This window comes from Stigmatopora argus, chromosome 14 (genome assembly GCF_051989625.1).
Source record: "Stigmatopora argus isolate UIUO_Sarg chromosome 14, RoL_Sarg_1.0, whole genome shotgun sequence".
In the NCBI taxonomy this organism is placed as follows: domain Eukaryota; kingdom Metazoa; phylum Chordata; class Actinopteri; order Syngnathiformes; family Syngnathidae; genus Stigmatopora; species Stigmatopora argus.
The window spans coordinates 10,155,068-10,161,288 of NC_135400.1; the positions used below are offsets into that span (position 1 = coordinate 10,155,068).

The 6,221-nt window shown below is 43.0% G+C and overlaps 1 protein-coding gene across 2 annotated transcripts in view; it reads left to right on the forward strand.

Moving 5' to 3' along the window:
- The window catches only part of LOC144088616 (uncharacterized), a 197,907-nt gene that overhangs the window by 155,767 nt on the left and 35,919 nt on the right, over window positions 1-6,221 (forward strand). The window lies entirely within an intron of this gene.

A 6,221-nucleotide genomic window follows, 5' to 3' on the forward strand; every position in this document is an offset into this window, starting at 1 on the left:
TTCTTTTGCATTTCCAAGAATCTTTTCATCCTGCCGCTATTTCCCTTTGGCTTCACATTTTAATCCGCAAGCAGCCGCAAAGAGAATGTGGTTTATTCTCTAGCTGTCATGGAAAGTGTCTTTTTAAATTCTTTTTTTTAAAGCTATGCTTTCCACTCAGCACTGTAACAGCTTCTGCTTGAATGCCACTGCCAGGATGCGGATGAATCACGCCCACACTGCCTCTCGACAGGAGTGTGATTCATATCGGCGCCCCGTGTGTGTGTGTGTGTGTCCATCTTTGTGTGTGTGTGTGTGCTAGCCTCCACTTGTCCTCAGCCAAGCATGAATCACCAGTTCATGTAAGGAAATAATGGAGCAGAAGGTTAATTGTGTGGAAAAAAAACTTGGTCTCCACGTGACCCAGTCAATGACTCACCCTGCTATCTCACTATTTAGAGCAGGGGTCTCAAACTTGCGGCCCGCGGGCCAACTGCGGCCCTCGGGACGATAATTTGCGGCCCCCGTCTTAATATGAAAGATCGATTTTTTTTTTTTTTTTTTTTTTTTTTTTTTTTTTTTTTTTTTTTTTTTTTTTTTTTTTTTTTTTTTTTACCCCTTTCCCCATGATGGCGCCGTTTAAGTGGCAGCCAGTGGCAGTAGCTCTGTCCACTCATGTTTTTCTTGTTTTACAGCATGTTTTACATGAAAAATTAGAGGGAACATTGACATGCACCTGCTTGTGGCAGGTGTGATACTGGTGTGCCGATAGCGAGCAATGATGATGTCGTGACCGGATGATTCGCCTAAAGACGTTTCGCCGACGGACGTTTGACAGACGGACAGGTCGTACTAGTATTTGTTAGTTTAATGATTAAATACAAATACTGGTATTTGTATTTAATCATTAAACGCTGTTTTCAGCTGGATTTGACCGAATTTGAGAGCATTTTGAGCCGTTTGGCGAATGGACGTCTATAGACGTTTTTTTGCCTCCATCGCGATATCATCCAGTATTTGTATTTAATCATTAAATGCTGTTTTAGGATGGATTTTACCCGATTGCTGTCATTTTACGGCTCGGTTCTGCTACATCTGCCTGCCCAAGAGTGCTTATTCCCGGACTGCCATTGATGGTAGACGAACATTGATTTTTACTATAATTTGGACAACACCGGCGGCGGGCCGGATTAAAAATCCTAACGGGCCGTATATGGCCCGCGGGCCGAGGTTGAAAAACTTGTACACACACGATCCGGCGGGGCGAGCGTTCGAATCCCGTTTCGGCGAAACCTCCGTTCGGCCGAATGAACGTTCGGTGGAACGTCCATTCGGCGACCTGCCCGTCTGTCAAACGTCCGTCGGCGAAACGTCTTTAGGCGAATCATCCGAATACCGATGATGTCGCTCACACTGGTACTCAGTGCGCTCAGGAAGGTTGTCTTTCTGCTCAGACCAACAAAAAATTAGAGGGAACTTTGGTTCGGAGCTGAATGAACCAATCACGGTGAGGTATACGGCTCTGGAGGGCGGGACATCGGCCGGGCTGTCCAGTGCCTCGCTCACTCACTCATTCATTCCTCCAATCAGCTGGGCGGAGGAGAAGCCGTGAGGCCGATCACTCCGCTCGGCGCGCACACTCCTCCGCTGCTCTCAGCATAGAACTGAATGAGGCGCTATGATCCGTGATCCAGCCTGTGTCAGTGTCTGTAGCCATCTCCGCGATTGAAACGGAGAGCGAAAGTGCACATGCGCCACAAACCCGCGCGACTGAATGTGAAAGATCAACCCGAGACTCATTCCAAGTGGAAAAACATATTACAGAGCCCCAGAGATGTCTCTTTCAAAGCCTACCGTGAAGAGAAAGGTCGGTGATGAGCACAGACAGTTTCAAGAAAAGTGGGGAGTGCAATATTTCTTTGTTGAACACAGGGGCACCCCGACGTGTCTCATTTACACTGAAAAAGTTGCGGTGCACAAGGAATACAATTTGAAACGTAATTGTACTACGAGATATGCTGAGGAGTACGAAAAATACCAGGGGGATGAGAGAGCCAACCAGGTTGCCAGTCTTAAAACACGTCTTCTGAGGCAACAGGATCTCTTCAAGAAGGCTACCAAAGACAGTAATGCAGCAGTCAAAGCTAGCTACGCCGTTTGTGAGTTGATTGATCCTGTGCTAAGTGATCCCAAATGGCTCATGGACTTGGCTTTTCTTGTTGATATCACACATGAGCTTAATGTACTGAACAAGAAGCTACAAGGCCAGGGGCAACTTGTCAGTGCTGCCTATGACAACGTGAGAGCATTCTGCACTAAACTTGTGTTATGGAAAGCCCAGCTCTCTCAGACAAACCTTTGCCATTTCCCAGCATGCAAGGCTCTCGTGGATGCAGGCACACCATTCAGTGGTGAGAAGTATGTTGAGGCCATTTCGAAGCTACAGGAGGAATTTTATCACAGATTTGCAGACTTCAAGACACACAAAGCCACATTTCAAATTTTTGCAGACCCCTTCTCCTTTGATGTGCAAGATGCCCCTCCTGAGCTTCAAATGGAGCTCATTGACCTGCAGTGCAACTCTGCACTCAAAGCCAAGTTCAGGGAGGTGAGTGGAGAAGCAGACAAGCTTGGGCAATTTTTGAGAGAGTTGACCCCCAGCTTCCCTGAACTTTCCCGAAGGTTCAAGCGGACCATGTGCCTTTTTGGGAGCACATACTTGTGTGAGAAGCTCTTCTCCACCTTGAACTTCAATAAGTCCAAGTACAGGTCCAGACTTACTGATGAGCATCTTCAAGCTCTACTGAGGGTCTCCACTGCTTCCTCCCTCAAGCCAAATGTGACTATGTGAGAAGAAGCGCTGCCAGGTCTCTAGCAGCAAGGAGTAGGCAAGAGAAGCCGTGTTCAGAATATTTCATGTTCAATGTTCCATTCAAGTTCAGAAAGTTAAAGGTTAAAGAGCTGTTAATACAGACATTTGAAACGGAATAAAAATAATTCATTTTCTCTACTTAGCCAGCCAGTGTATATCTACTGTATGCTCATTAGTATTATTTGGTTTTGTATTACTGATTGATTTATTTTTTATTCATCTTTAAGTTAATTTATTTAATTCATTATTTTTTGTTAAAAAATAAAGATATTTGATAACGTTGGAATGTTTTATCAGTGCTTTTCTTGTGGAAATCCTGATGCGGCCCAGTCTCACCCAGACTCGGCCTCTAGCGGCCCCCAGGTAAATTGAGTTCGAGACCCCTGATTTAGAGCTTTCCAGGAGTACTAGGAAAGTTACATATACTGTACTAAATGTTTTTTTATGCATCAGAGTAATACCGCTACACTCTTATCGTTTGCGCCACACTGTATTTTGAAAGGATTGCCAAATTTAGGAGAATTGCCGGCCAGCACTGAAAGATGACCATGCAACAACACAACTAATCTCTAGAAATATAGTTGTTTTATTATGAATATGCATCTGTAAGAATTGTTGTCTGCTTTGTAAGGTGGTCCGTGAGTGTTGATATAGATAGGTGAATGGTTTATAAGTACTGTAATTTTAAGACTATGAGCCACTACTTCTTTTCCCCCCGATTTTAAGACGCCGATTTATTTATTGCTGCTTGTTTGTAGATTCAGGCTACAGAGCTGATTGTTATTTTGTGTAAATTTCCCATAATTGATGTTGGCACCAGGGTTTCATAGTCCAGTGTGGTTTATTTATGGGCAAATTTAGTTTTCTTGTAAAATTTGGTGGGTGGGGCTTATGTCGGAGTGTGTCTGCGAAAATTACAATAAGTAACGTATATGCTTGATTTAAATGGCAGACTTACATTAGATTACATATAAACAGTATACCAATATACTTAATTTTTGGTATTTTGTCAACTTTACAGTCAATTTCAAATGACAAATAACCATTTTGAAGATTTGCAGATAACTATAATCCTTGAGAAGTGCTGTTTTCATAGGTTTATGCATTTTAAGAAGTTTAAATTTGTTACAATCCTGTGGTAAGTGAATTTAAATTGTTAAACCTAATTATTTATTTATTCAATTTATCATGACAGACATTGCTAGCAAAATGTATGCTGACTTCAAATTATAATTTGTATATAATAATGTTTACCAGGCCAACAGAACCAAAAGTATTTTTTCAGCAGTCTAACCTCTCCTGCTATGTTGTAAAATCTTTGTGTTAGAAAGGCCTCAACCTTCAAGATTTATTTAAAGAGACCAAGCAACTTCAAAAAACCTATGACATAACCACCAATGAATCAAGCAAGTATAATGATTGACTTGTATGTTATCCAATAATGCTCATTGCCAAGTTGAAATTTATGGTACTTTAATAAGTGTTATATTACCTCGAAGTTATTCTTCACACCTTACCGAAGCTGAGCTTTTGTTCTTTGATGTTTAAAAGGTATTTATCTACGTCACTGAAGGAGGTCGACATTCAAGATATAAAAGGTTGCCTGTGAAGTGAAGGGCTTTCAAATCAGCATGTCTGTACAGTAAATGTCAGCAGCTGCAACACTGAGAAAGTCACACACACACACACACACACACACACACACACACACACACACACACACACACATGGACGGCGTGTGGGTGAAGGTTGGTGCAACTGAGGGGTAATTGCCACCTCTGTAACCATATCTCGCATTAATGGACGTTGCGTTTTTGCTGACCGTCACGCATTTAACGCCTCGTCCCTGTCAGTCATACACAATGGCAGCCACAAATCATGACTAATCTTTGAATAAGGGTGAACTAACAAGTATGTGGGTTGTTTTTTTAAAGTATTATTTTAGCTTTTAATACAGCGTGTTCCAAAATGTTTGACCCCATTTAGGCCAATAATTTTGACAATTTTCGTTGGAATGGCCTCAAATTTTTACAGCTTGTGTAGAAACGTTTCAAAATTTTGTATGTAACGTTTGGCATTTCTGGCTTTTCAGGTTAAGAAATGCTCTTTCACTTCAAAAGATAAGGCATTTTGCGTGTAAGAGGATGCTCGAACTCAGTCACCGAAGACAGTGTACCGTGGTTTCTTCACAAATTTTGCAAAGAAGGCAGCAACTACAAAACAAATTAGGACTTGGCACCAAAAATTTCAAGAAAAGGGCTGGAATGTGTGGGAGTTTCCACACTTGCTCTTCTAACACTCTTCCGAGGACTACGCAGGCAAGCTTTATTGGCCTACCAAATGGGGTCAAACATTTTGGAATACCTTGTATTTGCGGCCCAAACTCATTGAAAAATGTGCACTAAAGAGGTCAAAGTTTGGTTTTGCCAAAATTATAGGTGCTATTCAAAATATCGGATCTCATGTCCTAGTTGGGCTTACGGCATACAACCCTGAAAAGGCCCGATCACGTCTAATCTCGGAAGCTAAGTAGGGTCAGGCTTGGTTATTGCTTGGTTGGGAGACTGCCTGGAAATACCAGGTGCTTTAAGCTCTTATATGTTACGAAAGGTAGAGTGCTCACTTAGCATGTGAGAAGCATTGGGATCTGGAAGAGACGTGTACCATCAGGGGGCCCGGTGGCCTGAGTAGTTGGTGCGGCAGCCTCACAGCTCTGGGGTCCTGGTTTTCAATCCAGGTCAGTCCACCTGTGTGGATTTTGCCCTGCGATTCGCTGGCCACTGATTCAGGGTGTCAGGTACAACCTGGATGAGTGACGGGGGGACACCAAGAAAAACAGTATAAATAGAAATGAAGTTCTACTAATACAGAAAACTGTATAAGTAGAACTTCATTTCTTGGTGTCCCCCCCACTGATCCAGAGCGTCCCCGACACCCTGAATCAGTGGCCAGCCGATCGCAGGACAAACTCCACACAGGTGGACTGACCTGGATTGGAACCCAGGACCCCATAGCTGTGAGGCTGACGCACTAACTACTCAGGCCAACGAGCCCCCCTAACAGTCTACATCTCTTGGAGATCCCAATGCTTCTCACATGCTAAGCAAGGACTCTACCACTACTTCAAGGAGCTAATTCCCCTTCGTAACATAATTACTTAAAGCACCTGGTATTCCCTGGAAGTCTCCCATCCATGTACAAACCAGGCCCGACCCTCCATCGCTTCCAAAATTATACGTTCTTTCAGGGTAGTATGCTCAAGCCCAACTAGGACATGAGATCCGATATTTGGAGTAGCACCTATAATTTTAGCAAAAGGAAACTTTTACCTTTTTAGTGCACATTTTTCATTGAGTTTGGCCCGCAAATA